General features: G+C 36.4%; 1 protein-coding gene across 5 annotated transcripts in view; it reads right to left on the bottom strand.

Moving 5' to 3' along the window:
- Window positions 1–25,592, bottom strand: part of LOC149319479 (interleukin-1 receptor accessory protein-like 1) — a 1,062,352-nt gene that overhangs the window by 974,864 nt on the left and 61,896 nt on the right. Inside the window, exon 1 of one of the 5 annotated variants that reach the window (XM_089511796.1) lies at window positions 19,264–19,320. The exons of the other annotated variants lie outside the window; for them this stretch is intronic. The gene's annotated coding sequence lies outside the window, so the exon portion shown is untranslated. Of the gene's footprint in view, window positions 1–19,263; window positions 19,321–25,592 lie in introns of those variants that run through there. 5 annotated transcript variants of the gene reach the window in all.

The following is a 25,592-nucleotide window of genomic DNA, read 5'->3' as shown; positions in this document are numbered from 1 at the left end:
ATAATTTGAGGTGGATTACAGAATACATTTCAATACGTAATACAATAAGATAAACAATAAAAACAAAACCAACAAGCATAATTCCCTATTTTCCTCCCACCAAGAGAAAAATGATTTAAAAAATGCAGATAAAAATAGTTAAAAACGCAGGTTGAAGAGAGATAATTTGGGGTAGGGAGGGCAGTTGATGCTGGAGTAAGGGGAGCTAAGTCTAGGAAGGCCTGCTGAACGAGCCCCATATTTATAGCATTTTAAAAGGTGTTTAGAGTGGTAATTTGACAGACTTCCTCCGGCAGATCATTCCATACTTTAGGAGCGACATGAGAAAGCAGCTGCCAACCTGGTCTTCGTTAGCTGCAATAGTTTCCTCCCAGAGGACCTGAGTGTGTGGGGTGGACTATAAGGAGGAAAGGAGTACGTCTGCAAGTAAGCTGAAACCAAGCCATATAGGGCTTTAAAGGTAATAATCAACACCTTGTACTGTGCCCGGAAACTGATTGGCAGCCAGTGAAGGGATTTCAAGATTGGTGTTATATGATTGGCTCTCGATTTACTGGTAACTAGTCTGGCTTCTGTGGTTTGCACCAGTTGAAGTTTCCGGCATTAACACAAGGGTAGCCCCATGTACAGTGCATTGCAGAAGTTGAGAAGTTACCAGCACATGTACTACTGTTTCTAGGTCCCCCAGTTTCGGAATGGCCACAACTGGCGTATCAGCTGAAGCTGATAACAGGTGCTCCCGGCTGCCACATCTATCTGTGCTGACAGCTGAAGTGACAAGTCCAGAGGCACCCCCAAGCTGCAAACACAGTCCTTTAGGGGAAGTGCGACCCCATGCAGAACCTGCTGACATTCCCGGATTGGGAGTCCCTATAGTGAGTACCTTGGTCTTATCAGGATTCAGCTTGAGTCTGTTTTAATTCATCCAGTCCATTACCGCCTTAAGACATTCACTTGAGAGGAGAGATGCCATCCTTACTTTCTGCAACAGTCTGAGACATTGAGAAATATATATGGGTGTCATTAGTGTACTGATAACACCCCATCCCATGCCTCCAGATTATGTAACCCTACAGCTTCATGTAAATGTTGAATAGCATTGGAGGCAGGATACTCAATTACTCAACTTGTAATAGCTATCAGTAGCATCAACAAAAATTCACTTTCCATAGATATGGGGAAAATGCTGCCTTTCTTCTACCAGGAAAGATGTTAACATCAGAAAGTAACATGTGGGTGACAGCTCTCATCTACTGAAGTCCAAGTCAACTCTTTATTTGAAACTTGAGGAGAGAGCCACTCATGTTCAGTGAAGGTGTGGTATGACTGGAATATGTTTGGAATAGTAGTTCAACACATCCAGAGGGCACCACATTAGGAAAGATGGAAAAAGTCATAAATAACTCCCTCACCACTTTCAGGAGAGGTTCATAATCAATAGTTATTCCACTCAGGGCAATGATATTTGCCTACCATCACTTGCAGTAGCAGCAGCTCTATGGTTTATTAGCTGCCTGGTTTATTAAATTATATTGATCCCAGAATTCACAAGATACTGTACCCTAGAATCTTAAAGAGTGGGCCCTTCGTATCTGCTGGGTTTTTCCAAAACCCACTGTGGATGTCAAATCCATGGATGTTTATGTCCCAATATATACAGTGGTGTAGTAAAATGGTGCCCCCTATACAAAATCATAAAATTAAAGTTTGATTTTTGAACTTTTTTTGAGGGAGGGGATATTTTCAAACCATAGATGTTTAATCCATGGATGTGGAATCTGTGATTATTGAGAGCCAACTGTATATGTAAAATCTATGATATACCACAAGAGCTGTTGCTCTTCTTCATTCATGTCTCACTTTGGAGTTTATTGCTTTGGCTTTGCTGCTGGGATAGACACCAGATGTAACTTTAAGAAGGTGGATTTTATCATATTTCCCCGTCACCGGGAGTAAGCAGCCTGTATGCAAGCTGGGCTTTTCTAGGCTCCTTCTGCATCTTTTCTCTTTTATTACTCTTTTTTTAAAGTTTATTATAATTAAAAAACAACAACATATATTTAACATATAGTTATCATGATGTTACTTGACTTCCTTGTTGTTATTCTTGTAAATTCAGGTATTTCTCATATCTTCTCTGTACTTTGCGATCAAGATATTTAGTATTCAATAAAGATTACATTATCTCTATGCATCGGGCCTGAAGAGGAAGAGCCCTGCCCTCCCTCCTTCCAACTGTCATCTTCTGGCCTGGGAGGGAGAGAAAAGACAGGCCCAACGCCATTGGGCCTGAAGAGGAAGAGCCCTCCCCTCCCTCCTTCCAACTGTCATCTTCTGGCCTGGGAGGGAGTGAAAGGACAGGCCCAACACCATCAGGCCTGAAGAGGAAGAGCCCTCCCCTCCCTCCTTCCAACTGTCATCTTCTGGCCTTAGAGGGAGCGAAAGGACAGGCCCAACACCAATTAAGAAAAAGAGCCCTCCCTCCAGTCCATCTGCCTTGGTCCAGGCCTCAGAGGGAGAGAAGAATGCTGGACCTGATCCCCTCCCCCCCACCATTCCCTTCTCCTTTTGTGTCGTGTCTTTTTAGATTGTAAGCCTGAGGGCAGGGAACCGTCTATTATCCCCTCTGTTGTAAGCTGCCCAGATTCCCAGTGATTGGGCATCATATAAATAAATCATATTGTTGTTGTTGTTGTTGTTGTTGTTGTTGTTATTTTGCATTTCCTTACTTTATGTAAAACCATTTTTAACAGTTTACTAATTGCTTACTGAAAAACATTTCCCTAACTAATAAAAAGAATCTTGTCTGCCTTATTTGAGCTTATTTTTTCCCATATATCGTTCATTTAGTTCACTTAATTTCAAAAACTGTATCTTTCTTTCCATTTCTTTCATAAAGTAGTTCTGAACAGAATTTAAATGTTACAATTATTGTAGGAAAAATCTTGTCTTATAATCCCCATTCATAAACAAATTGTTATTTTATCCTGTTTCCTTCTTTCAAACTAAAAACTAAAGTAGTATAGAACTCAAAGATTTCAATTGGTCCAATTAGAGAATATCCTCAAATAAATTCCATTCCTTTTCTATTTTTTGAATCAGTTTCTGATTAATTATGGAGGTCATTTTATCCATATATTTCATTTCTTCAACCTTCATTTTCCAATCCTCTATTTTGGAGGGTTCTTACGTCTTCCATCCCCTGGCAATAACTAATCTTGCTGCTGTAGTTAGATAAAATTAGAGTCGAGCAACTGCCACCCAAACGAAATGTTGCGTGGCCTTATATAGGCCCACCAACGAATCGGGAGCCAGGATAGGAAGGAGGCACCACCTTCCTGGCTTCCTCAACCAATGAACTACCCTGAGGGAACGGGGCAGCCAATATGAGGGCTCTTCTGCCCCCTCCAGCAGAATGGGCCAATAATGGGCCCTCCCAACCCAGCAACGCATGCTGGGAGCCCAGTTGGGCCAGCACGGGCCCAGACAGTGGCTTGCTCCCCTGGGCAGCAACAAGGCCAGTCCCGAAGATGTGGTGCAGCCTCATATTCGCCAATATTTTGTCACTATTCACTTTTTGATTTTAGCTGTCATATTTAGTAAAAATAATTCCGGCAAAAAAAATATTGGTGTCTTAAATCTTGTTTGTATGATTTTATGCACCTGATGCCAAAATTTTTGAACTACAGGACAAACCCACCATATATGATATAAAGAACCGGCCTCTTTTTGGTATTTCCAACATCAGTCACTTAAACTTTGGTTTATTTTCTTTAGCTTCTTTGGCGTAAAATACCATCTACTGGAAATTTTCAAAAAGTTTTCTTTCAGATCTTGCGAGGCTGTGAATGAATTGTATTTCTTCCATGTGCCTTCCCACTCTTCTAAGGGTATTGGGCATCCTGTATCTCTTGCCCAACTTATCACTGAATTTTTGATGTGTTCTTGCTCTAATTCCTTTTTTAGAAATATCTCATAGAATCGGGAAATTTTCCTTTTGTCTGGTGACCACAAAATTTTTTCAACTTCATTTGCATTTGGTTGGATTCCATCTTCTTTTATATCTACTTTAAATCTGCTTCCAATTTGAAAATAATTAAGTCATGTTAATTTAATATTAACTTTCTCCAAATCATCTCTTTCTAGAAGATAGTATTCTCCTTTATTGTTTTTCCTTAATACATCTTCGTATAGCAGCCACTTTCCTCCTCTCCCTCTTCCAAAGAAAGCCTCTTGGGTGGAAATCCAGAGTGGGATTTTATTCCAAAAATTGCTTTTAACATAGATCCAAATTTTTAAAAGATATTTTCTGATTAAATGATTGTTAAAGTCTCTGTTAATTTAAGTTTTGTTATACCAAACATATGCGTGTCATCCAAATCGATTTGTACACCTTCACGATCTAGTAATTTCTGATTGCCTAATTTTAACCAATTTTATATCCATATCATTCTGCATGCTTGATGGTAAATTTTAAAATTTGGTAACACATATCCTCCTCTCTTTTTATCATCTTAAATTGTAGATATTTTGATTCTTGGTTTACCACCTTTCCACACAAAAAAAATCTTATCTCTTTGTTCCATTCTGTGAATATATTATCTTTTGTTATTATTGGGAGATTCATTAGTAGATATAATAGTTTTGGTAGAACATTCATTTTTACTGTCGCGATTCTGCCAAGCAATGATATGTTCATCTTATTCCATCTTGTTAGATCTTGTTTGATTTCCTCCCAAATTTTTTTGTAATTATTTTCATAAAGATCTGTGTTTTTGCTGGAAATCCAAATGCCTAGGTATTTAGTTTTGTTTGTTATAGTACAGCCAGTGATGTCTGACAATTTTTTTTGTTCTTTTCTCAACATATTTTTTGTTATTATCTTTGTTTTTTCCTTATTCATTTTAAAGCCCAAGTATTTTCCAAAGGTTTTGATTTTTTGAAATAGTTCAAAAATAAGTTGACATATTTACTAAAAGATAAAAGTTTAGAAAGATACAGAACGGAATGGCAACCAGTCATTAATTATTTGAAAATAGAGAAAGGTACTAATGGTGTAATAGCTTTTGAAAAATGAAATCTGTACATTAGTCAACAACAAATGAACATTAATTAAAAATAAAAGGGTAAAAGGAGATACCAGGAAATATATCATGGTAAGAGAATAAATAAGAAATTTAAAAGAAAAGGGTTTATATCTTCATGTAGGATATAACCAAAGTTATTATAACGAAAAGGGGAAATATGAAGATCATATTAGCCAGTGTAACTGGAGACTAGTAATAATCTCTGTAAAGGAAAGGAAGTTTTTTGTGCTTGTTTTTATGTTAATGTGATTGGTGTAAGATATATATATGTTTTATGTTGTATGTTGTATGTTTATGTGTGGAAATTTTAATAAAAAAGAAATAGTTCTTGAAGGTTATCTAGTGGATCTTGAATTATTACAATGACATCATCAGCATAGGCTTTAATTTTGGATTCATTGTTCCTTATTTTTGTGCCTTTTACTTTCTTATTTTCATTTGTTGCCTTTATTAAGATCTCAGCTGTGGTGATAAGTAATAGTGGTGAGATTGGGCAACCTTGTCTTGTTCCTTTGTACAGCTTAAATTCTTGACTCTTTCCACCATTAATCAAGAGTTGAGCCCTTTGGTCTTTATAAATCTGCTGGATACCCATAATGAAATGTCCTTCTAAGCCTAGTTTCTTTAAGCAAGCAATCATAAAGTCCCATCTCACCACATCGAAGGCTTTTTCTGCATCAATTTAGACCATTGCAAGTTTCTTTTCATTATTTATATGATAGTATTCAATTGTATCAATTACATTTCTGATATTGTTTTTTATATGCCTTCCATTTTGGTCATCTTATATATACTGTGCAATAATGGTCTTTAGTCTTACTGCTAAGATGTTGGTATATATTTTGTAGTTGACATTCAGGAGCGATATCAGTCTATAGTTGGATATTTTCTTTGCTTTTTTCCCTTCTTTCAGAATTAATGAGATATCTGCATATTTCCATGATTTGGGTATTCCTTCTGTTGGAATTAAGTTTAAGGTCTTTTGAAGTGGCTCCAATATAATTTCTTCAAAGGTTTTGTAGTAAGACACTGAAAACCCATCCGATCCAGGGGATTTGTCAGCTTTGATTTTTTTTGATAGCTTGACTTATTTCTTGTTTTGAAATTGGAGCGTTGAGTTGTTCTTTTTGCTGTTTAGTTATTTCAAATAATAGTTTCTTGTCTAAATATTGTTTCATTTTCATTCTGTGGTCTTTTGTTGTTTCTTCTTATTTAAACAGTTTCGAGTAGAAATAAAAAAACATTTTTAATCTCTTCTTGTGAACTCATAATTTTATCTTTATGTTTGATTTCTGTCATCGTTTTTTCCCCTCTTTTTCTTTTCTAAGTTTCTGAGCTAGAGTTCTTCCTATTTTATTAGTGTGTTCAAAATAACCTTAGTTTTCCTTACTTTATTTGCTATTTCTTCCATATTCTGATGTTCCAATCTTATTTGTAATTGTCTCAGTTCCATTTTTAATTTGTTGTTTCTAGGAGAGTCATTAAGTTTCTTTTCCAGTGCTGTCATCTGGTTTATTATATTTGATATCAGGTCTCGTTTCTTTCTTTTTATTTCTGAGCCATGTTTTATTAGCAATCCCCTTGCAACCACTTTACTGGCATCCCAAACTGATTTCATTTTTATATCCACTGAAATATTCTCTTTTTTATATTTTGTAAGAGATGTTTGGATATTATGCCCATACCTATTCTTGAACTTGCTTGATGAACATAAGAATAGTAAGTGAATCCATTCATATTTCAATATTTTTGTGACCAGATATCCTCCAAGTTTTGTTCGTCTATTAAATCAAAGAAGGTTTGCGGCAGCCTTCCTTGATTATTTTTATGGGTTTGTCTGATTTTCTATCTCTCCTTGGATTAATTACACCATTAAAGTCATCAATTAAAAGAATGTTATTTTTATTATATTCAATAAAATATTTATTTAATTTTGCAAAGAATGAATTTTTTTTTTCATGAGGACCATATATGACAACAATTAATAAAATCATGGAGTTAATCTGTTACTCTACCCCAACATATTGACGTTCTTTATCTTTGAACTTTTCCTTTGCTGGGTATTTTTAATATACATATAATGCCACCCCTCTCCTCTTTTTTCCTATTGAAGCATAGAATAGCTGTCCCAATTTAGGATTTTCCCAAATTTTTTAGTTACATATTTTTAATTTACATATAATGCCACCCCTCTCCTCTTTTTTCCTATTGAAGCATAGAATAGCTGTCCCAATTTAGGATTTTCCCAAATTTTTTAGTTACATATTTTTAATTTACATATACCACCCCTCTCCTCTTTTTTTCTATTGAAGCATAGAATAGCTGTCCCAGTTTTTAGGATTTTGAAAAGATGCAGCAGAAGCCCAGCTTGCATATGGGCTGCGTACTCCCCAACGATGAGGAAATACAATTTAAAAAGCCTTCTTAAAGTTACATCTTGCATTTATCATGGAAGCATAAATTCCTAGCTCTTTCATATACTGCATAAACCTTGCTTTGAATACTGTGCTTTGGGTTCTAATTTCTCTTTTTTTTCCCTCTAGAAGTGTGTGTGTGTGTGTGTGTGTGTCCTTGTCAAATTTATGTAAATATCCCATAAACTTGGATATTTCAAAACACATTCATTAACTTTAGACTTCTAAACAAGATCCCATCTGTCTTTGTCAGTCATAAGACACATCCCTGATCACCTCTTTTTTCCTCTGTAAGCTTGATTATCATAATTATTTCTTCATACTCCCTTTGAGTCACAGATTTTAGTTTTTAGCATCTGTCACTTGTCATCAAACTTTCTGAACATGGAGGAAAATGATTTAGTAAGACTTTCTCATCAGCATTTACCTCAGTTTGGACAATTTGTTCACGTCTACAAAACTGAGTCTATTTGAATAGCTTGGGAACTATACGCTAAATGCTCTTTTATAAATTACTAGGAAGTTTGATCATTGTTCTTTAAGTTGGTGGTGATTATTTCAGCTATATATGAAAGAAACAAAGGTATGTGTTGTGGATCTATAATCCATTTTTTAAAAAATCACATCAAATCCAATGAAAAATGAAGAATTTCTTGAGAGGGGTGGGGGAACAACCAATTAACCCATTTGCTCAAAAATTTTGGGATGTCAGATTAAGTTTAAATATTCAGTGTGACCCAAAGTTGTTACTCAGGTGCCATTTTTGACTTCATTTTCTAAGAACATACAAACATCACAAGAGCTATGTTAGGGCAGAAGTTCTTTTTAGTCCAACATTATTTTTACACAGTGGCAACCAACAGTCTAGCTGAAGCCATGAGAAGGACATGGAGGCTGCTAACATCCTAGTGCAATATTTAATCAAGACAGATTCAGTTTTAATTAGAGTGATACAACACCCTATCATGAAAGATAAAATTATTTGGGGGGAGGTATTACCAAAACCATGACATTTTGTATGGCATTTCCGTTGTTATTTAACCAGCAAATTGCAATCACTCAGTCTAGCTGTTTGTATTTGATATTTTTGTAAATATCATTCTGGTTTGCAGGACATATTCATGGAAATATCTTCACGTTTGCAGCAATGCTTACAATAAATAAACAAGAAAATAACATACATTCTAGACATAAATGCAAGTGTTTTCAGTAAGATAGCATGGAGTTTTTCCAAAATGTCTTGGGCCCTCATTAGGCAAAACCCTGAAAGTTGTTCTGCTTACATGAGAGACAAAACAAAAATACTAGCATATGATCACAAAACAAGATGTTGTACCATTCCTCTGGGGAACTGATAGCACCACCATAAACAGATATTGCTATCATTTATTGCATATACATAGCACATTTATGTGCAAAGTGATTCACGACATTCCTCTTGTATACCCTCAACAGCCATCTGATATAATATTATTCTCATTTGGGAGCAGAGTCTTTGACATGTCATATTGTCACATGACTGAAGCGAGGCAAGAATGGAGACTTTAAACCATATATTCTGAAACACTGTCCAGTGAACAATCCATATTTCAGGGTTCAAGACATGGTGTTAAAATATTGTGTGCAAATATTGTTAGACATATAAAAAGTGGGTTTTTTGTATGTTATTTTTAGTGGGACAAAACATTTAAAGAAAGCAAATTATCGTAATTCAATCAAGTTTGTCTGCATATAGAAGAAAGCTCCCTGGTGTGCCACTCATTGGCAGAAAGGCAGAATATAAATTAAGGAAAGCAACAAACATAAAATTCACTGATTCTGAAATTATTGGAAAATAGACTTTGAAAATACCAGTCATGATGCATTCTATCTAGATTGGGAGTCCACAGATCAAATATTCTATGAAGTTGTTTTGTGCTGACCTCCTTAAGTAACCTTTTGTGACTGATATTTGTCTAGACTGAATCTTGCATGCTGTATATGTTACATCTCATTATGGCTGGAAATAGGTACTTAAAAAAACCCACCAGAACAAATGAAAAAAGTAATATGGATTTTGTGGCTGATTAGATATTATGTAAACATCTTACAGGATAAAAATGAAAATGCATATGTATGCTATCTTAAAGAAGCCTGGCAGTCATATTATAAGGCAATTAATTCAGAGCATGGATGACAGAAATATTAATCTGTCTGCCCAAATAAATATTTCCATCCTTCCCACTCCCCAAGTCTATGATGTTACATGTTGTACATCATGGTGGGATATTTAATACTCATTCAGTTTAGACAAAGGTATGCTTAATATATGTTTGTCCAAGGTGGTCACCTACAAAGAACACTGAAATAAAATCTTAAAACTTGTGTATAAATTTTCTGCAACTGTATGTACTGTATAGTCTTTGACCATAATGAGATATGGATTCCCATGAACCAATTCCTTCATTTAATGTGGGCGGAGGGATATCAATTGTTATTTTTTACTATCTCATCTGTGAAGATTAATTGTTCTCCTTACAGACTGACCTCAGACAATTAGAGCAGGGGAACACTATCAACCTAAGGTGGCCGGAAACAAAATGACCCTGTCTAAACATGTTTAAAGTTATTGGTTACTTTTTTTACAGCCCAGAACCTTCTTTGTTGGTTTCATGTGAGAAAAAAGGGATGGAAAAATATTAATTTTCATTGCAAATAGATTAGTCACTTCCCTTAACATCACCACAAATGGTACAAGAGTGACTAGAACACCACAGATTTACAAATCCCCTTTACAAACCTGAATGTTGCAAGCATTTCTGTGCTTATGTGAAGTCGAAGGCTTTCATGGCTGGCATCCATAGCCCAAAAAACCCACAAAAACCATTTCTGTTCCTGTTAGAACTTTGTGCCTCATAAAACTGCCCCTCCCCATGGTTCTCATTTTATACAAAATGTATTCTGTTTTCTGGAGTCTTTTTGCTATAAGAAACTAGAATGGTTACTGCTTTGATTTCTTCCACAGTATAGCATACCATATAAGAATGCTACAGGAATGTGGATTCCCCCATCCTTGGCGGAGTGTGTTTTGCTCCCAGGACCAAGAGTCCAACATTTAAAAATAAGCCTCAGCTTGCAGCAGCAATTGGAGTCTGGGGTGGGGCCAGAGGCCTTTGTATGCCCTGCCAGCCTCAATTTCTGTCTCTTTTGCTTTGTGTTTGACCCACCCTCCCACCGTGTATACAATGTGAAGTTTCTTGGTTGCTTATGGGCAGGGTAGAAATTTTTCCCCTTTTCCAGGGGCTTTTTTTTTTTTTTTTTTTTTTTGCCTATCTGCACACCATTGCCATTGGACATGGACAACTGGCTTAGAGTGGTGTCTAAATAGATTTGTCATCTAGCAGATTGTGGGTGGAGAATTTGAGTATGGTGAGCACCTAGGTCACCGTTTTAGTGATAGGGAGGTCTCTGGAACTCTCTCTAGGTCATGGGACTCAGGAGGCAGAGAAAGGGGCTTCCCTTGAGGCTGGCTCGAAGGATAAACACTCTCTTTAAACCTCGGGGCTTGTGAGAGGGTCCTTCTAGTTGGCTTTCCTGATGCAGGCCAGCCAGGAAGTAACCCAGCATTTGGGTTCTCTCTGGAACTCAGGTGTTATCACCCTGGGGAAGCTGCAAAGGAGGTTGGGAGCAGGGACCACCTGCTGCAGCTGCTCCCACACTAAGTTACCCCCTTAGTTGCAGTTTTCTTAAGAAAACAAATAAATGAATAAATAGATAACTTAATAAAATGGCCCTTGTTTGAAAGCCATTATGTGTGCCTGATCTCTTTATTCACGGATTCATAAGCAATTGGTTGTATTGAACCACACTTGGAAAGTATATTTAAAAACATTCTTGTTGTGCTGCTATTCCAAAATAATTTATGTTATGAAACATATTAATTAGACATTGTCCAATACCTCATTTACAAGGTTCCAGGGAACCTATAATAACCAATACCATCATTGTCAGTGTACCACTAGGTGAGGAACTAGATATGAAAAATCTGACTGTGGTTAGTACATAGGATGGGTAGAATAAATTTTCCAGTAGATCTTTTGTCAAATATCCAGATATCCCAAGATCAGCATTTTTCCCCTCAAAAGTTATTTTGTATATTATGCACTGAAGAAATAGCAAAGGTTCTCCGTTCTGTGACGCATGAACAAGAAGCAATCTCAGAAACAAATCCAAATGGTAGATTATTCATTATTTTTATTTTAAAAAGAGCTGAGTAGATGATCTACATATATACTTCCAAACACCCACCTATCCACCTTATTTCCTTCCTTTATTTCTCTTTCACTGCCTGACATCAAGAAAAAGTGATGGTGTCATCTCTGCTGTCAATGCAGTTAGAGAAAATCATAGCAGTTACAGAAAGGCAGGTAACCATTTTGTCTCTTCTCTTTCTGCAGTTGTGAAATGTGGTGATTATACATAGGTTCCTCATATGGCCTGTATTGTGGCTTCAAGGTCAGTGAGAATTGTTGTTGTTGGTGGTGGTGGTGGTGCTACTGCTGCCAATAATTCACAATTGGTGATGGCTGCACTGTACTATTTGTGCAACTGTTTTACTCCTTTTATATGGAAGTAAATGGACTTTTTAAAACAAATAGCTATGTAGACATGTGCAGCAAATCTGCATATCATTCAGGGCCAGAATATCTCAAAATCTAGAATCAGCTCATACAGAACTGGAACTAATTGGTGTCACTTTCAAGTTTGGCTGTTAATGAAGAAAAATGGCTTTACTACTGGATGCTGCTACTGTCCCTACTCCTTTTATACCCTAGCATCAAGGACTTTCAATGTCTGTGAGCCTTTTACCCACAAAGGAATGTTTATAGAAGAGTGAATTGTTTTTTAAAAATGAAATACAAACATTATAACTTTATGACTACATGAACTCCTGCCCTCCCTTCCACCAGCATAATGGATCCTTCATATTAAACTTCTTTGCTTCCTATTTCCTATGCTGTCTTCTACTCTGATTATATGTTTTGCTTTTTAGCAACGGTTTATTTTCATTCAGTCTAATTGCTGTACATGATCTCTGTGCTTTTATACTGCAATTATTTGGCTGTTCTTTAGAAGCACAAGCTACACTGAAGTAGCATGCATTCTCTAGTTTCTTTTGTTGCAATGTATTTGCCCATTAATTGACAACACCAAATATATTAGAATTTTCTCAGTGTGGGGGGCTGCGGTGGCAACTCAAGGACATTGTGTTCCAGTCTTTAACTCTATCAATGTCCATAATTAACACACCATCTTAAATATATTGTGAGACAAGCTTGTATTTGTTTCAAAGCAAAAATATCAGTGCCACCCAAACACAAATTTATTGATTGCATGCTGTATGTTACAGCAATTGCTATGTTTGAAAGAAGCTTGTGGAGCACTTAGATTTTTCTAAATAAACACTTGACTGAAGGAGACAACAAGGCCTCCAGAAGAGGCAAATGTACAAAGCTCTGCAACAGCCTGACCAATAAGCCTAAAGCTCTAGTAGAACTATTTTGTTCAAAGAATGTAAATAAACTAGCCTATTCTATTCTATTCTATTCTATTCTCTAATAGAACAGCATGATATAGCTGTTGCTTGTAAATTTAGGAATGTAAAACCCTTGTTCAAATATTTTGCACTTTAGGATTGAGATGTCTTACAATCTGCATGCCCATGGCACTTTTCACACTACTCAGTTCTTATACCACTTGAAAACTGTTTCTTCAGTACAGGATGAGTCTTCCTTATCTAAAATGGTTGGGAGTGGAAGTGTTTTGGATTTTGGTTTGTTTTTGTTTGTTTGCTTTTTGAATACCTATATTTGCATATGTGAAAAGATCTTACAGCACCTTTAGGTCTAACTGAAAGTGAGGAATTGGCAGCATGAGCTTTCATAGATATAAGTCTATTTCTTCAGATGCATTTGGTGGAGTGGAAAGCCAGGGACTCCACCAAATGCATTTGAGGAAGTAGACTTTGTAATTGCATAATTAATGATACTATAAAGACAACTTCCACTCCTGGCCAGCATAGGGAAGATGATATTGAGCAATATTTCAGTATTCCATGATTTTTTGTTTTTTGTTTTTTCCTCACAAACCAGCCTTGTCCAGTTGTATATTAATCTTGAAACTACAAGATTCATGAATATACAAACATAGCAATTGCTTTTCATGAACCCCATAGTTTGTCTGGGAATAAATCCTTAATAGGATTACATCAGAATTGTTTTTTCTTTAACTTTGGAAAGTTTTTAAATGATTTCATACTGTTTTAAGTGTGACCATTTTGATTATTTTTAAAATTGCATTGGCAGATTTTGATTGAATTTCTTCTGTGAGCTGTTTTGAGTCCCATTTGGGTAGAAGGGTGGCATATTAAATAAATAAATAAATAAATAAATAAATAAATAAATAAATAAAGATATTCCCCTAATTTTTAAAAAATTCAAAATAATGTTTTTATTTGTTTGTTTGTTTTTAAACATATTGGAGAATAGAGAATGAATCTCATTGTCCTCCTGACTGAGAAATGCAGTTTGGGGTTTTCTGCTTGAAATTTGGAGCAGCAAGGAAACTACAAACACTATGCTCCCAGTATTGCAATGAAGGTAAATGAACCAACCTCACCCAAAGAGGTTACTAAACCATAGCAGAACAGGGAGTTATTAACAGATTGTTTCAAGTGGGGAAAAGTGAATTTTCAAATGATCTAATAGCAGTACCACATGGTACAGTATCAAGAGAGCTACAGTGTTACTCAATAAGGTCCAGGCAAGAACAAAACTAATGCAGTGCAATGTCAGCATAACATACGCTTTTGTGTTTATTCAATCCCATGTCCTTGAACTGTTCTGATCTGACAGGTATAGTCCCAATTAATTCTTTGTCATTCCACCTTTTCAGTTGTTTCCAAAATATTGTCTTCCCACTTCCTCCCCGTTGTTCTCAACTTACTTTAGTTCCTGGAAACTGAATTCAAAGTGCAAGCAGGCATTGCACATAATTAACTCACCAGTGGGGAGATGAGATGAGGAGTGGAATATTGTCCTTCCCAGTAGGCTCAGGAAAAAGCAAACTACTGCCATCTCTCTTAGTTTGTGGTCTTTCCACCCTCATTATTAAGGAGATTATCACACCAGCAAATGGGCCTGAGAATGGGCTGAGCACATTAGGACATTTTTGAAAAAAATTGTTAAGATCAGATGTTATTGTACACCTTCATGCCCAGATCAGAGGCATCACATCCCCTTAGCCATCCCAACCCCAATCCATCCTTCTCCCGTCCTTCAGAAAGAAGAGCTCATTGCGAAGGATGGGAGAAGGATGGATCAGGGTCAGGATGGCTAAGATCAGGACACAATGCCTTTGTCCATATTTTAGTAATCTCAGTCTTTGAGCTAAGAGTTTAATTGTATTTTATCAGTGTGACAACTATGAAATCCGTCCTGGTAAACATCTTGGTGTATGCATTTCTGTGGCAAACAACAGACTCTTTGTTGGTTCTATCCCAAAAAACAAGACCAAGGAAAACATATTAGAAGAGTTCAGCAAAGTCACAGGTGAGCATTGGAGAACAGGAGCTACGGTTCTGATACAAATACATAATGTTATTTGTTCAGCAAGCAGACCAATGCCATCCCTAAGTTTCTTACAGTCTTTACCATAACTCTGAGTGGTACTAAGCTTGCAGTGGCCCTAAAATGTTTTAACTCTTAACATGTGTTACTATTACATACTTCGCAAAAGGACTTGCCATTCATTTTGATTTGAGAAGTTGGAGACTGTGGCCTAATCGAAATGGAGCTCTTAAAGTAGGTTGCAGACTAGTTTTACATATTTATCCCAGTTTGAAACAGTCTTGTAACATAGCTGTTTGGTAGCTGGACATGGTAAAACTGGCAATGGATGACATTTTGCATATTTCACCTGTCATCATGTTTGGAATAAGGGGTGTGCTCCACCAAGACAGTTTAGAAACTCCCGTCTTAGAGATTTGGAGGAGCATATACATGACTAATGAAGTGGATAAATCTACAATGGGAGGACTGGTTCCACAGTGAAAACCAGCCGAGGGAGGGTGTCTTCTGCATAATTGTCTAAGATAGGATAAAAATCAGAGATCTGGTGGTGGCAAAAGAAATCTGGATTTTGAGTTCTATCAGCAACTGGAAAAAATATTCTTTCATTCAGAGTTCCTCAGACCTGCTAGGTAGTGTTGGTGATAGGACCATTGCTATCTAGGCAAGAATCTTGTAAGCCATTTATATGATTCTTCCATCTTGGTTCAGCTTCTAAAAAGTTATTCCATACCAAAGATAGATGGGCTAATGTCTGCAGTTTGCTGATTTTTTTGTGATAATACTATCAAGTGATGAGTCAGTTGCTGAATATCTCATCTGCTTATGCAGAAGCTTCTTGTGTTTCAGTTAGCTTTCTCAGCTAGAAGAATCTAGTCATCTGTGTTACATCTAATTATTTCAGAGGGATTAGTTGATGTAATCTTGTATCACCAACCTGATGATAAGAAGAAGAATCCCAAATATACACAAATATCCCTTTCAGGTTCATATGGGTGATTTCTTTTTATAGAATCATGCAGAAAATTACAAAGAGATTGAAAACCTTTTCTATGGTACCACTACCAAACCATAATGTTTTTTACTTCAGAATAATTTAAAGCAGAAGTAGGCAACTTCCATGCCTTTAGAGGTTCATGTTCTGTCCCAGGACCCTTCAGGGACCATACAAGGTGCCAAAAACAACAATAGTAAAATAACAATAATCAGAGGTCAACGTCTGTTTTTTAAAATTATGCACTTTGAGGGTGTTAAACAATATAGGAGAGTTAGGCAATCTGTCCTTTTTATGAAACAATAAAAGGATAGTCCAGAGTATTGAGAGGGCTCAAAAGCTGTCAATACGGTCTTGAAGGGGCAATATGTGGTTCCAGGACTACACTTTGCTTACTCCTGGGATCATTTCACAGTTATAGTATCATGATGCCTCTCCAGGGGCATGTTTTCATGCTATTGAATCTTGGATTTGTAGTTAGGGAGGGTTTTACTTTAGCTCCTCTAGTGTCTTACTAAAGAATAAATGCCAGGATTCTTTAGAATGTAGCCATAGCAGATAAAGTGAAATTGAAACATTATAATATGTAGTGTGAAATGGCCTCTGGTTGAAAGAAGCACTTACATAACTCCCATTGATTTCCATGGTTCTAGTCTAGTCTCACTGGAATGAACACTGGATTCAGTCCTTTTGGGAAACAGCAAACAGAAAGATGAAATGGGGAATGATTCCACATAAATTTCTGATTAGGTAGTGGTGAAACTGAAGCTTTATATGATTTTTCTGTTGCAGGGGTATACCATTTCAGGTGATGTAAAATATAAAATGGTCACTTTCTCTCTACTTGCATATGAACCTGGTATATGAGGAAGGAAAATTTAAATTAAATTCTCCAGAATTAGTTTTCCAGTTTTTCATTAGTACTATATAAAACTAAAATGTAAATTCTAAACTATCCTCTTCCAGCTAGTAGAATAGGGTTTGCTGTTTTTGTGTGCCTTCAGCTCAGGAAAATCTCAAGATGATTCTACATTGGGGCTCTCTGGGCAGAATTTGTTCAGAGGAGGATTGTCTTTACTTTCTCCTGAGAGAGTATGATTTGCCAAGGTCATCCAGTGTGTTTCCATGCTTGAGCAGGGATTCAGACCCTATGAAGTAGAGAGTATTTTTGTGTGCAGTAGATAGTATTTTAGGTGATGAAACAGTGTTCCTTGAAAACAAACTAGCTATTATTACTCTGTTTTTTCAAACCCCATTTTATTCAACACACTTATGTTATGGATTTACTGTCAATGGATTTCATGTTTCTGTGCTTATCTCTGTAACCATGACAACTAGAGAAAAATGACAACCACCAATGGACTAACTGAACACTAAAATAGTTGGTTAGTGTTTCTATGCATAGCTATGAGGTTCTGTCATTTGTATTTCTGAAGATTCAGGAGTTAAACTACTGTCAAATTGATACCACTTACTCACCCAACCATTTGTTACTTCTAAAATCTAATTTCTTCTGTTGCATATCTTTGTTTCCACTAATATTACTGTAAAATTGATATCCCAAACAAAAGTGTTGATCCCAGTCCCGAGAAGGCAATAAGTTCATGATCAATTGAATAGGCAAAATCAGATTCCAGCATTCTAGGTCACAAAGTTAGATCAGAACACAGGAAATCTAAAGCATGAAACAATGTGGGCATGGACTAAGTTTCAAATGATGGATTGTAAGTGCCAAACACAATGCATAAGAGAAGTAGTGGCATGGCCTAATGCTACAGGCTGAGTTGCACTGCACAAAGAGCTCCACAGCAATGTGCCACAATAGTGCAGTCTGAGGAGATTATTGCATTGATAAATAACGTGACTGCTCCTCAATGGATACAATCACAATTTGGTTTGCTACCAGAAATTTATTGTGTTGCCGCTGCTGCCAGGCGGCTGCATTCCAGCTCCATCTCGGGTCCCAGGCACACTTCAGTGGCCGCTTTTGTTGATATTTTGGGTGATGAACCTTGCCCGTTGTCCTGGTCTGGTGCCAACTGGATGAAGATGCCGGCTCCTCTGCAACTCAGGATCAAAGCAAAACTCCAAACAGGCTTTGCAGCTTGCTGGAACAATACCTAGTGAAACAGCTGTTTAATAAAAGACTCAGACTCCAGCAGTTCACTCCTTAGAGGGTTTTATTTCTTGTTTCTAGATAACACGAGCTAGTCATTACTACTGTACAAAAACTCTTACTGTCCCACCACACTATCTTCAAACTCTCAGATTCCAAACTCCCACAATTCACTAGAACAGTGTTTGTTTTCTTATGTATACAATATTCCCACAATGTGACTACTAAGTCCAGCCTCCTTTTCATACAAGTTGCTATGCAACATAGAAACCAGTCCCAGTTCAGACAGAACACATATCATGTTTACATTTAGTCTTGTTCATTTGACCTTGAATGTCCGTCTACGACTCAAGCCTCTGGCCTCCAATTGTAGCCAATTTAGACTTCTGCAGACATTGTCACATCTGAATATGTTTACCTTAAATACACATTAACAGCTTTTCCAAGCCAGAACCCAGGATGCAGCCACCCAGCAGCATTGGCAGCAGATTACATGTGATAATTCTCAGGAGCAACCTGAACTGCAACTGTATCCCATTGGGGAGCAGTCACTTTATTTGTCAATGCAATAATTTCCTGGAGATTCCAGATGCCATATGAGAGATGATGGCTTCTCTACAGACAATTGTTGGCTGGCAGTGCATCTGCATTTGTATTGACCTCAGACTCTCCCCCATGACAATGTCCCCCACAGCAATTATAACAAAAGAGGAAATGTCTTGATTTAGGGACAAGCATATCTAGTCAAACTACCATTTCCCCACATGATATCATCTATTAATAATCTCTGGTCACGCTATTCTCCATTTCCACTGTGGTACTAGAGCTGAAGTGCCACCCTTTGGCTTAAATATGTTGGTTCTTCCAGGACATTTCTCTGGCTATGTCGAGACCATCAAATCTTTCAATCTGGGTCCCACTCTTTTAAAATCAGCATAGTGTTTTCTGCCTCCAACATTGAACATCCAAACTTGGAATAGAAGCAGGCATCTGGCATCAGGCATGGGCCATGGGCCATTGACAAAGGAGTCAAGAATTCAGATACCTTAGTTCTACCAGCCAGGAGTCCTTTTCCAGATAGCTGCAGTATAGTATAGTTGCAGTAATGTGAATCAAAGCAGGGAGCAGTCTTCTTCCCATCCTCTACCCTCTTATATCTCCTTCCTAGTTTGCCACATCAAATGACTGGCACCAGTTCTTTGTCTGCAAAAATAACGGGGGAACACAGATAAACTGTTTACCATTCCAGATCCCACCAATATATTATGTCTGGTATATCCAAAGATGAAGGACTATGCTTAATCAAAATGTATTATTTATTACAAAAATTGACTTACTCTAAAAGAAAAAAAATCTAGGTTTAATTATTTAAAGCTGAATTGGCATCTTTACAAATCCTCAAATTACACAGCTACTGTAATGTGTTGTACATAGAGCTACCCTTGAGAAGTGTTTGAAAACTACAGGTACTGCAAAATATGGTAGACTATGTCGGCCATAATAAAGGTATCACTGTTTTGTAGGTTTGCAATGTTATTGTACTAGTTCACATTTAAGGTGCTGTTGATAATTTTTAGCGTCCCCAGACCTCAGTTGCTGATTCTCTCCCTATACATGTCTGCCAAAGGACTTAGATCTGTTGTAGTGGCCATTCTTTCTGTCCCAGGAATGGAGGCATGCACTGTGTGAAGATGAGGAAGAGAGGTTGTTCTATTGCAGCACTCTGCTTATGGAAATAATAATAATAATAATAATAATAATAATAACAACAACAACAACAACAACAATAGCTTTATTTATACAGCACTTCTCTGTCCAAAGACAATCGACAAAGCGACTTACAGTTAAAAATCCATACAGTACATACATGGTTATTCAATTATTCCCTCCCTCCCCTTAAAATATCAATTAAACACAATAACAGTTAAAAACTATACATTAAAATAATAAAAGAGGGTTGAATGGGGTTTCAGAAAATTCATAAGGTGGTGGGTTCAAAAGCAATGCCTTTTCTAAGATGCCTGACGTTGGATTCATTCTTGCACCAAGTTATACTATTGCTTTTTTAAATTAAAGTCATTGAGTTCTAATGATTCTAATGACATACATGTACCTAGTTTTAATTTATTTTGATTTGTTAGATAGTTTTATATATTTTAGACCATCCTCTGATTTTGCTTAGCGACACACATCCTAGTTTCCACCTGTGAAATATTAGAGTGCACGCCCTCCCAACATTCAGAAACATATAATCCTTGGCCTAATAGAAGATAGATCTTATTTCAGGCTGTCAAAATTTAAACTATATTGAATGGTCTGCCTGAAATTTAATGTACAACACTTTGATATCTTTGCATAGTGGGTAGCATGTAATTATTTAAATAAATATCACGGACCAAATGTAATAAACATATTGTTAAAAAAGAAGAATCATAGAATCATAGAGTTGGAAGAGACCACAAGGGCCATCCAGTCCAACCCCCTGCCATACAGGAACTCTCAAACAAAGAAGATTAGAATTGTACCATTAATCTACACTATCTTTTAAAATGATCCTTATGTCTGATTAAATGAGGCTTCATATCTGTGTATTCATGCCAGTGAAAACAAAGAACAGGAATGCACAATAGCATGTCTTTTGTGATCAATAATAAATCCATGAATGTACACACTAGCTATGTTCCTATGATTCCTTCTAAGCCTAGAATTTTTATGCACACCCATAAGAATCTTTCTGTTGATGGAGATATGCTCAGGGGGATGTACAGATGGCAACCAAAATCCCCATTGATGTAAATTGGGAAGTTTGCTTCCTTGGCACCATTGTGTGCACAACAGAACACAGCATTATTTTATTGCTTGAACGGTGTGCAAGACTATAACTTTTATGATTTATATTTTTGAATGTGTGAGCTTCATTTTCAAAATCACTTTTTGCCTTTAAGGCTAGAAAAGGGAATTCTGATGAGATCAAGTGAAAGGAAAAATTCCTGAAAATTGTTAGATTGGGGTTGGCTGCTTAGAATGCTATCTAAGTTAGTACATTTTGAAGTGTCTGAGACTGAAATTGTCTCATCAAACCCCACTGCACATTCTTTCAGAGCCCAAGGGAGTACCTTAAAAAGTTCTGACTCATTATGCTTTTACTGTGGAGAGAGTTCCTCTACAGAGAGAAGTTTTGACTTGATTGGAATGAAATGTATAAGGTATGAGGTTTTTTAGACTATGTAATCTCAGTTGTATTTTGCTTACTCGGGGTGAAATGAGGTATAATTTGTATTCCATGTGTTCTTGTGTTTTATTCACTGTAGGAATCATGCAGATCTGCTTTGATCTGTGGAACCAAATAGCATCATTTCATCAGCACTGGTGAAACATCAGGGTGTATCTGGTCAGAGGTATTTTTCCTATTGATTTTCTTTTCTTTTTACTGACTGCTTATTCGGTTAGTTGATGTGATTCATTGCATGGGACATGGGAAAGGGCCATCTCCACTGTGGCACCCCATTTATGGAATGTCTTCCCCTTGAAGGCCCTATTAGTTCTAATATTGGTGTCTTTCAGGCACCAAGTTAAAATATCAATTTTTATTACAGACTTTGAGACTTAATGTTTTTTAAGTGTAAATATATGTCATGTTAACTATTATAGCCTTTGCCACTCTTTTAACTCAGTGATATGATTTAATTCTATTTTAATTGTTTTATTGTTTTTATCTGGAATTCTTTTAAATTGCATAGATCTTTTTAATTGTATGCTTCCCTGAGAACTCACAATAGAGAGTAAGATAAATAGTTAGACAAAGTTTAAATAAATGCATACACACACACACACACACACACACACACACACACACAGATGCATACTTAAATCAAGGATATAAATTGTATGAAACTCTAAATGTTCAACTGCATTTCCCAGCATTCCTCATCATTGCCTGTGCTGGCTATGTTTGCTAGGAATGAAATCCAACTACATCTGGAGAGCTGCACATTCTCACATAGATTGATGGCAGAGGCAAAAAAGATGGTGAGATTTGATAAAAACAGACAATTTGATATGTAAGCAATGTCAGTGTATTTGGGACAGTTATTCAAACTGTTATCCAACAGGCCTGCCTGAAAGAAGAAGAGCCCTCCCTCCAGTCACTATCTTGAGGGAGAGGAAAGCAAGCCAGCTCCAACAGGCCTCCGAGGGAGAGCAGATCTGCTGGACTTTCCCCCTTCCCTACTGTCATTCCCTTCTCCTTTTGTGTCTTGTCTTTTTTAGATTGTAAGCCTGAGGGCAGGGAAATGTCCAATTAACAAACTGTAAGCCACTCTGATAGACTTATTATTATTATCATCATCATCATCATCATCATCATCATCATCATCATCATCATCATCATCATCTCATTATAGGGCTTAGCACAGATGGTTTTTGGACAAAAATACCCTAAATGACCATCTGGTATAACAAACAACTATGGTGGCTGCAGGATCTTGGGAATTTTCATCAAAAAAGCAACTTGAACCTGCCAAATCTCCAGCAAAAATTTTAAACCTTAATTGTCCTGAAACTTTTCTGCTGTCTTCCACCATTTTGCCTCAGCTCACATTGCAGTCAGACATTTGTCAGATAATCAAGACTTTGGAAGTCTGTAACATACCACTTTTCTGCTGTAAAATTTCTCCTCTTGGAGAAGAGAATGAGAGATATTTTGCATCCATTATCTTTTTGCAGACATTTGGTAACTAATATTGAGAAATCTTATTTTCGATATTTAATTTCATCTGATTGTTTTATAGGAAGAATGAAATAAATAAATAATAAACTATTTTTTTTATTTGTATCCCGCCTCTCTGTTCAGGACAATCAGGGCAATTTACAAGTTAAAACAGTACAATCCAATATCCCAGAATCCCGCCCCTGCCCCCGCCCCTAAAATAACAATTAAACAATTCACGATTTAAAACATACTTTAAAATAAACAAGATAAATAGTTATAACAATGGCTATAGCTGATTCAGAGGGGTAACGGGTTCCGATTTTGGTGGCCAGTTATCTATTCGGCAAAGGCCTGCCAGAAGAGATCTGCCTTAACAGCTTCTTTTTTTTTTAATTAATTTTATTAAATACCAGACATCAACAAGACAATACAAATGGAAACAAACACATACACATACATTATACAATATACATACATGTAAAACAATACAATACAATACATCACAGAACTGAGATTAATCAATACTTATTTGAATCATATATAGAATACTTCTGAATCTTCGATGTTACATCTACCAAATAAAAGTATAATATTATAAATCCCATATTTCTGAAAAAAAATTCTTAAAGAACTACATAATCTCTAATCATGCTTAATTGTTTTATATAATAATTATATAATAATTATATTGCTTTGAACGTAATATCTTATATCACTATTAACTATATACTTAACTAAGATATAACAACATATCATAACCTATCATAAGCAAACAAATCTTATATATAAGGTTAATTAAAGCTCCAACCTAGTTTCTGATAGTATTTTCTAACACATTCCCAATCACTAATTGTATTATTTGTAGAATTGTTTTTCATAAGTGAGGTCAAGATATCCATATCCATATTTTCTCTAAGTTTCACCAACCAATCTTCTTTTGTAGGTACTTGATTATTCCTCCAATATTTTGCAAGCAAAATCCTTGCAGTTGTTACCATATATAATAGTATTATTTTGATATTATTATGTAATTTATTCTCTATAATATTTAATAAGAAAATTTCAGGTTTTAAAGAAACGTTAGCTTGCAGTATTTCTGAAATTAAATTACAAATATTAACCCAGTACTCTTTTACTTTCGGACATTCCCACCAACAATGATAGAAATTAGCATCTGAGTCACCACATTTCCAACAAGCACTCCACTTAGTTTTGTAAATAAGATTCAATTTCTTGGGTGTAAGGTACCAATGGTACAGCATTTTAAAATAATTTTCTTTTAGATTTTGACAAAGAGTGAATCTATTTGTTAATTTCCACGAACATTTCCAGGTTTCTAAATCTATTGGTTTACCTATGTCTCTTGCCCATCTTATCATTACGTTTTATCTCTTCTGATTCCAAATCACGTCCTTTCAATACTTTATAAAATTTCGAAATATTTGACCCTTTTTTATCAAAAAAGATTCTATCCAACTCATTACTTTCTTCTCCTATCCCTGGTTCTTTACGATCTTGGTTAAATCTTGAATATAGTTGATTGTAAGAGAACCAGCTTATATTTTTATTGATCTCTTGTAACTGTTCTAATGGTTTCATCTTAACTTTCCAACATGTACCATCAAATTCTTTTATAGATAGATCATTGTAATTTAGCCATTTTCCCTTACCATCTCTAGTACTATGGGATAACGCCTCGTAGGAAGAGACCCACATTGGTATATTTCTATAGAATTGTTTCTTAATTTTGTTCCAGACGCTGAATAGGGCACGACGAATAAAATGATGTTCAAATTTTCTGTCAATTCTTACTTTGTTGTACCAAATATAGCCATGAAAACCATATCACATATTATTCTTTTCTAAACACAGAACCCGATCATTATCAAGCTTAACCCAATCTTCAATCCATTTTAAGCATGAGGCATGGTAATACAGTTTAATATTTGGTAAAGCCCACCCTCCGTTATTCTTATCATCTGTTAAAAGTTTCCAGCTTATCCTTGCTTTTTTGCCCTGCCAAAGAAATTGAGATAATACTTTTTGCCATTTATCCAAGTATTTATCATTGGAGATAATAGGGAGATTTTGAAATAAAAATAAAATTCTCGAAAGTACATTCATTTTAATCTTTCGCCTTTTAACAGCTTTTCAAAAGCTCTTTAAGGTGGTAATGTGATGGATCTCTTCCGGCAGGCCGTGCCATAATCTGTTAGCAATTTCTGAAAAAGGTCCTCTGGGTGGTTGCACACAGCCTAGTTTTGATAGGCTACAATAAATTCCTCCCAGATGACCTGATTATATGGAAGGAGGTGGCCCCGAAGATAGGTTGGACCCAAGCCATTTAGGGCTGTAAAGGTTAAAACCATCACCTTGTACTGTGCCCGGAACCTAATGGGCAGCCAGTGGAGCAATTTTAACATAGGTGTTATGTGATCACTTCTGGCTTTGCCAAAAACCAACCTGGCTGCCATGTTCTGCACTAAGCACAAGGATAGCCCCATGTAGAGTGCATTGCAGAAATTGAGTCACGAGGTTACTAGCCTGTGTACCACAGTTTCTAGGTCCCTCACTTCCAGGAAAGGGCGCAGCTGGCATATCAGCCAAAGCTGATAACAGACACTCCTGACTGTCGCATTTACCTGATTGGTCATCTGGAGCGA

The sequence above is a fragment of the Sceloporus occidentalis genome, unplaced genomic scaffold (assembly GCF_023333645.1).
Source record: "Sceloporus occidentalis isolate IW3139 unplaced genomic scaffold, rSceOcc1.0.p SCAF_2, whole genome shotgun sequence".
In the NCBI taxonomy this organism is placed as follows: domain Eukaryota; kingdom Metazoa; phylum Chordata; class Lepidosauria; order Squamata; family Phrynosomatidae; genus Sceloporus; species Sceloporus occidentalis.
The sequence above is the reverse complement of the archived record's forward strand: the minus strand, read 5'-3'. Positions and strand labels throughout refer to the sequence as shown.